At 52.1% G+C, this 12,309-nt stretch overlaps 1 protein-coding gene across 1 annotated transcript in view; it reads left to right on the top strand.

The window, feature by feature from the left end:
- The window catches only part of KCNK13 (potassium two pore domain channel subfamily K member 13), a 61,703-nt gene that overhangs the window by 462 nt on the left and 48,932 nt on the right, over positions 1 to 12,309 (top strand). The window lies entirely within an intron of this gene.

Raw genomic sequence — 12,309 nt, 5'->3', positions numbered from 1 at the left:
CTGTGAGCACTTTTCCAAATCAGAAAACACTGTCATGTACGAAGAGTGGGGTGGGGGGCTAGTACAAAGCACATGTGCGTTTCACTGTTCGGTGTTGGAAGCTGTGATGGACTGCGTATGCCTGAAGTACATGCCTATGCTATTGTCATATCTACATGGAGGGTTTTGTGCTTAGAAAAGCATCTCACTTTCATCTCGCTAGGGCAAAGTCAGGCTCACTTTGGGAAGTCCATTTTTAATGCCTCTGCATTGGCAATACAAGTCAGTTTTCCAGTAACTCTTCCTCCTTCCTTCCTTCCTTCCTTCTCTCTAGGCTCCTCCACCTGCTGTATGTTTTCCTTTTTTACAATATTTCCCTGAAGTACCACCAAGCTCCTTTGTTCCTTTATTAACTATACATTAGCAATGATTGGTTTTGGCAAAATTGAAAGTGCCTTCTACATGGCACCCTCATTTTCTCTTGTCTTCAGTATTTAAAGTTGCCGTTTCAGAGAGTGTGATCCGTTTTCATGGTTGGTTCTGGTTTTGCCTTCGTGCATGAACTTTAGTTCGGCTGCCCAGAAGTGTGAAACTTGTGAAAGAGTTGGGGGGGGGGGAGTGTTACATGAGAAATGGATTTGTTCAGATGTTTATAACTACATTTTATTTTTGCATTGTTTTATATTATTGAGACCATATGTGAAGAGGTCCAGGATATAAATCCTCCAAAATATATTTCCCATCCCAAGCATTTGAAAATATTTTTCCTTGGTGAGCTATGTTGTGATATAACAAGCTTTGACGTTAACCAAACTAACAAGTCTCTGTAATAATAGCATTTACGAGATGAGATTGGCTTTTAAAGTATCCCAGCTGTGCAGTTCTCTGCTTTTGACAGTGAGCTCCACAGGTTGTTTCATGCACAGCGCACATTTTCTTTCATAGCTTGGGTTATTTACAGTCTGGTGTGCGTAAGTGATGTCTTCGAGACATCCCACTTAGGCTGCTGGTGTGTTGGGGCTACTTTTCACTCACGACACTGACAGCGCTTTTGCTTTTCCTGCGTTTGATGGGAGGTATGAATGTAAATAGGGACGCGGGTGGCGCTGTGGGTTAAACCACAGAACCTAGGGCTCGCCAATCAGAAGGTCAGCAGTTCGAATCCCTGCGACAGGGTGAGCTCCTGTTGCTTGGTCCCTGCTCCTGACAACCTAGCAGTTTGAAAGCACGTCAAAGTGTAAGTAGATAAATAGGTCCTGCTACAGCAGGAAGGTAAACAGCGTTTCCGTGCGCTGCTCTGGTTCACCAGCAACGGCTTTGTCATGCTGGCCACATGACCTAGAAGCTGTACGCCGGCTTCCTCAGCCAATAACACGAGATGAGCGCCGCAACCCCAGAGTCGGTCACAACTGGACCTAATGGTCAGGGGTCCCTTTGCCTTTACCTTTTATGAATGTAAAAACCTCCTTAATGGCTGGATTATAGAAAGTGAATTATACAAGCTGTTATGTACTGAGCTGAATCCTAGAACAATAGGATTCAGAATCAGCGGGAGCTACCCAATCCAACTCCAGGTGGAAGTGAATCCGCAACCTGATTGGCCTGCTGGAGCAGCCAATCAGGCGGCTGGCAGAAGTGAATCTGCTACCTGATTGGCCTGTAGGAGCAGCCAATCAGGCTGCAGGCAGAAGTCAATCCACAATATAATTGGCCCACAGGTGTAGCCCTGAAGTAGCCAATCACGCAAGGCCCATTGTGTAAATAATGTATATAAGCAGATGGTTTTGGGAAAAGAGCGATTCGTCTTCTCTTCTTCTCCTTGATGACTATGAGCTGAATAAAGAGCATGAAATTCACTCTCGACTCCGAGTATATTTCACTGGCGACGAAGGTGGGATCCTGCTGAGCTGACCGCCACCACGCACTGCACCGCAGCACCGCCACCTGCTGCACCGCTGCATCGCACCGTGCATCCAGGCTTCAGCTCCAGGACCCAAGGAACCCAGAATGGCAACCGACAGCAGCTTCTCGCCATTCAAACCAGCATCAGGAGACTGGGAAGGGTACGCCGCCCGTTTCAACTTCCTCCTGCAAGCAAAAGAAGTCACCAACGATGCCATGAAGAGGGCGACATTCTTCAGTGTCTGTGGAGAGGAGACGTTTGAAATCGCCCGGGCTCTCCTTGCACCTAGAGATGTCGCTACCGTCTCTTACAAAACAATAATGGAACGGCTGAAGGAGCACTTCTCACCACAGCCCTCGGTGGTAGCTTGCCGAAATGCCTTCTACGCAAAGCGGCAAGCCCCGGGGGAAACCATAACTGGGTTTGTGACCTCCCTCCGCCAAGCCGCCCGGTTATGCAACTTCTCAGAGTTGGAGAACATGCTTCGTGACCGCCTCGTTGGTGGCCTGAGGGACGAGATGTTGCAACGACGCCTCTACGCCAAAAAAGACCTCACGTTCCAGATTGCTCTGGAGGAAGCCCTGGCAACCGAAGCCGCCGAGAGGTCAACGCAAGAGGCACGACCGGCCCCGCCATCCCAACCGAGGGTCTACCACGAAGACCTCACCGACGAATCCGAATCTGACAGGGAGGAAGTACACCGAGTACAGCGGCGCACTCAAGCAGCACACACACCACAGCAGCCTCGACGAGAAGGAGGGAACTGTGCAAGCTGCGGGGAGAACCACGAGAGGAGGACCTGTCGTTTCCGCAACGCAGAGTGCAGGCAGTGCAGAAAATTGGGACACATCGCCCGGGTGTGTCGGGCTCAACTCACCCGTCGACAAGCATCAGATGACCGACCCAGGAGCCCCAGGTCACACGGCACCATGCACCAAGGCAACTCGACGGAGATCACGGACTACCAGGTATTCCAGTTGCCCCATCCCAGCACAGAGAAAATTTATATAGAGGTACAGATAGAGGGAGCCCCATGCCGCATGGAGCTGGACACAGGTTCAACTCTATCCATAATCTCGGCCCGAACATTAAGGGAACTGTGCCCTAATGGGGGTCCCAAACTAAGGCCGGCCCCATTCACCCTCCGGGACTTCCAGAAACGTAAGGTCCCTACAATGGGGGTGGGGACCTTCAGGGTTAAATATCGAGGGCGAAAGCAACAATTGGACTTGCTGGTAGTTAAGGGCCCCTACGTTAGCTTACTGGGACTGGCATGGTTTGGACCTCTGGGGCTAGCCGTTACCGGGGTGAACCGCACTAGCTTACAAGTGGACGTGGACGCCATATGCAAAGAGTTTCCAGGGGTTTTCGATGGGGCATTGGGACGATATACAGGACCCCCCATTGCCCTACAGCTAGACCCCGCTGTACGACCCATCAGGCACAAGGCCCGCCGGGTCCCGTTCGCCCTGAAACCCCGCATAGACGAGGAATTGGACCGGCTCGTGGAGCAAGGAGTGCTGGAGCCGGTGCCCAACTCCCCCTGGGAAACTCCAATTGTCACACCCGTCAAGCCTAACGGTTCGGTCCGCATCTGTGCAGACTACAAATGCACCATAAACAAGGCTCTCACGGCCCATGCATACCCAGTGCCAGTGGTCAGCCATGTCCTCGCCACCCTGGCTGGGTCAAAAATCTTTGGCAAACTGGACTTGGCCCAAGCGTATCAACAGTTGCCTGTGGACGAAGCCACAGCAGAGGCTCAGACGATTGTGACGCACAGAGGGGCATTCAGAGTAAAGCGGCTGCAATTTGGCGTTAGCGTGGCACCAGGCATATTCCAGAATCTAATGGACTCTCTCCTTAAAGGGATTCCTGGCGTCACCCCCTTCTTCGATGATGTACTGATCGCCGGGCCCACACCAGAGGAATTTGAGGACCGCCTCCGCTCCGTCCTGCACCGTTTCCAGACGGCGGGCCTCAAGGTGAAGCGGGAAAAGTGTTTACTGGGAGTGCCGCAGGTGGACTTTCTGGGATTTAAGGTGGACGCAGAAGGGGTCCATCCAACCGGTGACAAGGTACGGGCCATTTGTGAGGCCCCAGCGCCCAAGAGCAAGCCCGAACTTCAGTCATTCTTGGGACTATTGAACTTTTACCATGCCTTCCTTCCCCATAAGGCAGCGGTAGCGGAGCCCCTACACAGACTCCTAGATAAAAGGGCCCCTTGGGTGTGGGGCCAGCGACAAAGGGCCGCATTCCAGGCAGTCAAGGACTTGCTCGTCTCGAACTCGGTCTTGGCACACTTCGACGAGAGGCTGCCAGTGGTGCTGGCATGCGACGCCTCTCCCTATGGCATCGGCGCTGTCCTGGGACACCAACTCCCGGATGGAAGAGAGGTGCCGGTGGCATACTTCTCCCAGACGCTTGCTGCAGCCGAACGAAACTACTCACAGATTGACAAGGAGGGTCTGGCAATCGTGAAGGGCGTAAAAAAATTCCATGATTTCTTGTACGGGCGGCCCTTTACCATAGTGACTGACCACAAGCCGTTGCTTGGCCTGTTTGCCCCCGAGAAGCAGACCCCCCAAGTGTTGTCTCCACGTGTCCTCAGGTGGTCAATTTTCCTTGCCGGCTACCAGTATGCACTAATCCACCGCCCTGGGAAGGCGATGGGCCACGCAGACGCCCTCAGCAGGCTACCACTACCAGAAACAGGCCCCGACCCAGCGCCTGTGCAAGAGGTTATGACCCTGGAGCTGCTTCCCGACCGACCCATTCAGGCACAAGAAGTTGCGCACCATTCCACAAAAGATAGGGTCATCTCCCGGGTCCTGGACTGGGTGTGGCGAGGATGGCCCAGCAGCAGCCCCGGGCCAGAATTCGCTGGCTACACAAACCGCAAACATGAACTGTCGGCCCACAAGGGGTGCCTGTTATGGGGAAGCAGGGTTGTTGTTCCCCAGCCCCTCCGCAAAAGGGTCCTCACAGCCCTACACGAGACACACCCAGGGGTAGTGAGGATGAAGGCCCTTGCCAGGAGTTATGTGTGGTGGCCGGGGATTGACAGAGAGATAGAGGCCTGGGTCCAACACTGCCAGACCTGCCAAGAATCCCGCCCGGATCCCCCAAGGGCCCCAGTCCAGCCCTGGGAGTCCGCCCGACAACCATGGTCACGCTTGCACGTGGACTTCGCTGGCCCCTTCCAGGGAAAAACATTCTTCATAGTGGTGGATTCCTACACCAAATGGCTGGAGGTCGCACTGGTACCGTCCACTTCTACGGCGGCAGCCATCCGGGTACTACGTAAGCTGTTTGCAACCCACGGGCTCCCTGACACCCTCGTCTCGGACAATGGAACCGCATTCACGTCAGAGGAGTTCCAGACCTTCACAGCGCAGAACGCCATCCGCCACATCCGCTCAGCACCATTCCACCCTGCCACCAATGGCCAAGCGGAGCGCATGGTGCGGACCACCAAGGACAGCCTCCGCCGCATGACACAAGGGGACTGGGAATACCGCCTTGCCGCATTTCTTCTAGCACAGCACAGCACCCCAAGCACAACGACGGGCCGGAGCCCAGCTGAACTACTAATGGGCCGGCGCCTTGCAACTAGACTGGACCGACTTCACCCCGACAGAGCTCAGGATGAGGTAGTGGTGGGGAAAGGCAGGATCTCCCGGACATTTGTGGCCCAGGACCCAGTGTATGCAAAGAATTTTGGGGCAGGCCCAGCATGGGTACCCGCCACAGTCACCAAGGTGCCCGGTCCCGTGTCGTACGAGGTACTAACGGAAGGGGGGCAATGTTGGCGCCGCCACTGCGACCAGCTACGGCGACGATTCCCAGGAGGAACCCGGGAGGAGAGTGGGACAGAGGGGTCCCAAGGGGACAGCAGGGCAGTGAGGCCTGTAGAGCGAGAGGGGTGGGCAGGGGAAGCAGAAGCAGTAGGCACAGAGGGGCGCCCCGAGGCTGGAAGGACACCGGAACCAGAGCCACAACCTAGTGGTTCAGTGGCGCCAGACCAGACAGCCCCAGCACAGCCAGCAGCCTCGGAACACGAGCCAGAACCAGAACCCCTGACCAAGGAACACCCCAGGCCACAACGCACACGGAGGCGGCCAGCAGACCTTGGGGACTACGAATGCAACTTCCCGGGCAGGACTGGAACTTAGAGGGGAGGGGTGTTATGTACTGAGCTGAATCCTAGAACAATAGGATTCAGAATCAGCGGGAGCTACCCAATCCAACTCCAGGTGGAAGTGAATCCGCAACCTGATTGGCCTGCTGGAGCAGCCAATCAGGCGGCTGGCAGAAGTGAATCTGCTACCTGATTGGCCTGTAGGAGCAGCCAATCAGGCTGCAGGCAGAAGTCAATCCACAATATAATTGGCCCACAGGTGTAGCCCTGAAGTAGCCAATCACGCAAGGCCCATTGTGTAAATAATGTATATAAGCAGATGGTTTTGGGAAAAGAGCGATTCGTCTTCTCTTCTTCTCCTTGATGACTATGAGCTGAATAAAGAGCATGAAATTCACTCTCGACTCCGAGTATATTTCACAAGCTATACAAAGTATAGAAAGTGAATTATACAGACTCCTGTGGGAAAGCCCTGTCAATGGTTGTTGGTGATGGAAAGTGGGACCTGCTATCTGGAGAGGTCCTGTTCAGAATTTTAGCCAGCCAGCTTTGCCCTTTTTCAGGATATTCCATTCTACCCTCTGCAATCTACTATCAATCAATATCCATTGAGCATGTTCAGTCTTCACTGAAATATCTCCCCTTTGTTTTCCTTCCTAAAAACAGTTTATTTATAGCTTACTTGTGCAAACTTCTGGGTCTCCCTGAGCCAGCTGGTACCTCCCTCTTGTGAATGGATTGTGTCATTTTGGCTGCCTAAGGATCCGAACTGGGAGAAAGGGCTCATGGATTTCCTATGGTAGGGATGGGGAATGTGTGGCTGTTCTGGTGTCACTGAACTACTGCTCCCATCATCCCTGGGCATTGGTGCCATACTATCTGGTGCTGATTGGAGTTGTAATTGACAACATGGGGTGCTGCTGCTGCTGGGTTGCCCTATCCCTGTTTTATGTAAGATGGACAAACTGTTTCTGACAGCATGTCACTGAAGAACCAATTGCTACAGCAGAGGGAGGCTGCTTGCCTTCAAGTTCTGCTTGTGAGTTCCTAAGAAGCACCTTAGGTTGGACCTTTGATCCTGCAGGAATCTAAGAAACTGCTTTATACCATGTTAGATAATTGGGCAGAGGTGTACCTAGGGGTTGCCGAAACCGGCCCCCCAGCCGGCGGGGGGGGGGGTAGGCCTGAGGCGGTGTGCAGCAATCACCTATCAGGTGTTGGGAGTCCTCCCAAGACACCTGGAGCTCCTTCTCTCTCGGCTCAGGGAATCCGCCAGGATCTCCAGCAGGAAAAGGTGCTGTTGCTGGAGGGGACAAAAGGACTCCCTGGAGTGACTTATAGGCAGGGAGCACGTTCCTCCTATCCAGGCAACCTTGGCTGCTTCTTTTTTTCAGCGGGTGGGAGGGATGCCAGTACAGTGGTGCCTCGGTTTAAGTACACAATTGGTTCTGGAAGTCTGTACTTAACCTGAAGCGTACTTAACCTGAAGCGAACTTTCCCATTGAAAGTAATGGAAAGTGGATTAATCCATTCCAGATTGGTCCGCGGAGTACTTAAACTGAAATTTCTCATACCGAAGCGTACTTAAACCGAGGTATGACTACAGCTCTTTGCCAAGGGTACAAGGGACCCTGAGTACGCCTCTGCCATTGGGCCATCTAGCTTATAACTGGGGATACTGACTTGCAGAGGCTCTCCTGGGTATCAGGCAGGGGACATTTCTAGGTGGAGCTAGAAATGCTGGGGATTGAACTTTGGAACCTTTTCCATGCAAAGTGTGTGCTCTACCACTGAGTTACAGCCCTTCTTGTGTTCCTACCGTGTTTCCCCTTTTTTAAGCCGTAGTCATAAAGTAAGCCATGGCAGGATTTTTAAGATTTTAAAAATATAAGACATACCCCGAAAATAAGACATAGGTCTACGTGCAGGTTCGGCGCCCAGCAGCAAAGGTGTGAACGGGGCCTGAGGACGCCTCTGGCCAAAAGTTTAAGGGGGGGGGTGTCGGGAAGTTCCATTTGGTGGAGGGAGGGAGACGCCACTGACCGGGCTTGTTGCCTCTTTTTCCTTTTCACGTTGTTTGTTCCTGTAAAATGGCAAGCCCCGGGCCAAAGCAATCGATCCTCGCCTCCATCGGTTTCCAGGGTGGTGGGAGGGAGGAAAGAAAGAGGGAAAAGGTGTCGGCAGGGAGAGAAAACGGCTGTTCTGTCGTTAGAGACGTTGGCTCGATTGCTTCAGCCTGCCCGCAAGCCAGCTAAGCAGGAAAGAAAGGGGAGAGGACTCGCACGTTTTCTCTCCCTACCGTTTCCCTCTTTCTCCCTCCCCCCCCCGGAAGCTTCCTCGATCCGGTGCTGGGCGCCGACCCAGCAGGCTGCTCCCTTGATCCGGCGGCCTGTCGGGTCGGCGCTGATCAGCGCTGCGCGGAGCACCGGATTGAGGAGCCGGTCTGCAGAGTCAGTGCCCAGCAGCGCCGTGCTGGATTGAGGAGGTGATACTCCGTGCGGCGCTCCTGGGCGCTAACTCTGCAGGCCGGCTCCTCAATCTGCGCGGCGCAGCAGCATCAACAGCCGAGTGCAGCGCGCCAAGCTGGCCAGCGCCCTCACCACCGCCGCAGGAACGGGCACGTCCCCCGCCAGCGCCAGTCTCAGCAGCAGCAACACCAGCAGCGATGCCCGCATGGTGCAGCTCAGCCCCACGGCAGCCCTTGCGCTCCCGCTCCAGTCACCTGCGCGAGCCATGCTCTATGGCCTTGGCCCCCCGCTCAGCACCGCCAGCAGGTCCACCGCAGCGTCAGGGGAGGAGGGACTTTTCTGCCTGTGCCATCCGTTCTCGGCTTGGTTTGCTTAGGGTCGCCTTTGTCATATGCCAACATTGACGATGATGTCCTTCAGTTTCACAGAATTGTGGAATTGGAAGGGACCACGAAGGCCCTGCAATGGAGGAATATTGTGCCTCCAACTCCCCCCCCAATGGAACTTCCCGACACTCCCCCCTTAAACTTTTGGCCAGAGGCGTTGTCCTTGCTGTGCGCCCTGAGCCAGCGGGATCCAGCAGCAGCAATGCTGGCTGCGGTAAGGAGGGGTACTTACAGTAATAATAATTTTTTTAAAAGACACCCCCCGAAAATAAGCCATAGGCTTATTTTCTTGAGTAAAATAAATATAAGACGGTGTCTTAAAATGTGGGAAACATGGGTAAATGATGCGGCTATTCAGCTTCACACATGCAAGAGATGTTGACCAGTGCTTGTAAGGACTCATCAACACTCATTTCCCACCATGCTTTTCCGGTTTGTATCAGGGTTCTCTTCACACCCACCCACACCTGGCTACTTTGCTCATGGAAACCAGCTCTTTAACGCTCTTGGCAATCCGCAGAAACCCAAATTGTCATCAGCATTAAAGAGTGCATTTTCCTGGTGAAAGCGGGGGGCAGGGGAGTGCTTATGCTGGGACTAGGAAACACTTGTCTCTGCATGGAAAGCATGGGGCAGAAGCCAAGTGTGGATGAGCCTTTAGTGTCATTCATGGAAATGAAAATCAAGAGATGATGTGTCAGTGTAGACAGGACAGCTTCTCTAGAGATCTGCAGGTGCCACATCTGAGGTTAAAATATGAAAATCTGAAGCTTTACAGGTTTTCCAATTGGCAACCAACACCCATTTCATCACAAACCTTCTGAATTTTTGCAGTGAAGGCTAAGCCAGCTTCTTGCTCTTCACCCCTTCAGCAATGACTTACACCTTCTTCTGCTGCTTGCAGTGGCTGTTGCTCCCAGTTATCTTAGGCTCTGGAGAGCTATCACAAGCAACTTACACAGTCAAGTGATGGTCCCCAGGGCTGGTAGCAAAGTCATGAACTGGCCCACTCCACAGTTATTGTTTTTTAAATAGACTATGTCTGCTCTAGAAGACAATTGCAGAATTTGAATTTGCTGCAAAACGGAGAAAACAGCAAGCGCACTTACATAAGGTGGTTTTTTTTTTAATGCCATTCAGGAACTAATGTATTTGTAATTTGAGACATTTCAATGAAATTGGCCACCAGGCACTTCATTTCCTGTGTAGAATAGTCATCAGTGAATGATGGCATCTCTAGAACACTGCTTTGCAGGGATTCAAACTTAATGCTGTGGGTTGCTTTTGATTGTTTGGAATACTTTTTTTGAAGCTGGGTGCTGGGTAGAAATCTCTTTTATGTGGGCTGAGGTATACGTTACATACACATCCAAACCAGGGGACTGGTTTAATCTTTTACTCCAAACCACAAAGTGAGATGCAGATGAGATTTTATAAAGCATGACTTACTAAGGGGACGTGAGTGGTGCTGTGGTCTAAACCACTGAGCCTCTTGGGCTTGCTGATCGGAAGGTCAGTGGTTTGAATCCCCGTGACGAGGGGAGCTCCGGTTGCTCTGTTCCCGCTTCTGCCAACCTAGCAGTTTGAAAGCACACCAGTGCAAGTAAATAAATAGGTACCACTGCGGCGGGAAGGTAAATGGTGTTTCAGTGCATTCTGGCATTTGTCACGGTGTCCCGTTGCACCAGTAGCGGTTTAGTCATGTTGGCCCCATGATCCAGAAAGCTGTCTGCAGGTAAATGCCGGCTCCCTCGGCCTGAAAAGTAAGATGAGCACCGTACCCCAGGGCCGGCTCATCGTAGACCCCCGGTGGCGCAGGGCACCATGGCGCCGGCCCGCCAGGAGGGCGCCGCGAGCTGCGCCCGCCCGCTGGCTGGCCGGTCCGCCGGTCCGCTGCGCAGCTGCACGCGGCGCCCACCTGCCCACCGTGCCGGGAAACGGGGCGGGAGGGCGCCGGAGAGATCTGGCGCACCATGGCTACAGGGGCGCTTAAGACGGCGCTGCCATACCCCATAGTCACTTTTGACTGGACTTGGCAGTCCATGTGTCCTTTACCTTTACCTTTTTTTACCTGCTATGCCCAAACCAGCACACTTAATAAGAGTACACCATTTAAGTGATTAATAAACCTCTCCTTAAAATTTTAAATTAGTTCCAAGAAATGGTCTGAAGGCACACGGTTTAGCAATCTTGCTTGAAGCTAAATGGGGCTGATATGGATTTATTTGATTTAATATTTGTATTCTGCTTTTCCAACAACAAATGTTGAGCTCACAGTAATCACAGTAGCATTAAAAACACTATAATATCAAACATATGAGTAAATTCATCAAAATTCATCAAAACGTATAAGTAAATTCATCAAAACAATTAATACAATGGAATGCCTGGATAGGAGACCATCTGGGAAGCCGATATATACTGGTTTGAGTTCCCTGGAAGAAAATGGAATACATATAAATCAAATTGTTCAAGCACTCTAGAACAGCCTTCCCCAAACTGCTGTTTTCAAGATGTTTCGACTGCAACACCTGTCACCAGTGGCGCTGCTCAAAAAAGAAGCGCGGAGCTTGCAAGCAGTCTGCCCGTCGCCTCCCCCTCAAGAGAGGCGTGTGGCTCTGGCACACTGCAGGCCCCGCGGTGTGACGCCCAGTGCCCCCCGCCTCACCTAGTTACCAGTGGTGTAGGAAGGGGGGTGCGGGAGTTTTTTGTTTTTTTTAAGTGTCATGAGCCCAGGTTTTTTGTTGTTGTTTTTTGGGGGGAGAAACGCACATATTTTTGCCATTTTGTCACCCCCCTCAGTGATGACACCCGGGGCGGACCGCACCTACCACACACCCCTTCCTACGCCACTGCCTGCCACCCCTTGCGATTGGCCATGCTGATTGGGGGTGATGGAAGTTGGCATCCAAGACTTCTGGAGGGGACACCAGTTTGGGGAAATCTGCAGTAGTATAAATAAGTGTCCCTCACTCCAGTCCTAAATAGGCATAAGTAGGATTTGCCTTCAATCTACCACACACTCCCGAATATAAAGCTTGCTTATTTTTTCCTGCCTTTGAACTGATCTTTCTTGGGAATGGCTTCTCACTGGCTTATTTGTAGTGATACGCAGCTATGAGCTGAAAATCAATAGTGCTGAAGATCTTCAAAAGAGACATGGACTATATGTTCCCAGTAATAAGTAGTTTTTCAGGAACAGGCTTTCTTAAGACCCATTTCTATTAATAATAACACTCCTTTGTCACTTATACACCTTGGTATAGGATGGCCTCTGGCTGCTTCACAGTTTGTTTAGTTTATAATAGATGAAACAAAGTCGTAGATTTGTCAGAATATCCACCTGAAAACCACTGAGCTACTTCTGCTACATTTCCAAAAAGCCAAGCCCCAAATTGGACTCTCATCATAACCTCATTATGGGCAAGAGTA

This window comes from Zootoca vivipara, chromosome 1 (assembly GCF_963506605.1).
Source record: "Zootoca vivipara chromosome 1, rZooViv1.1, whole genome shotgun sequence".
Lineage (NCBI taxonomy): Eukaryota > Metazoa > Chordata > Lepidosauria > Squamata > Lacertidae > Zootoca > Zootoca vivipara.
This window is presented reverse-complemented; position numbering and strand designations above follow the sequence as displayed.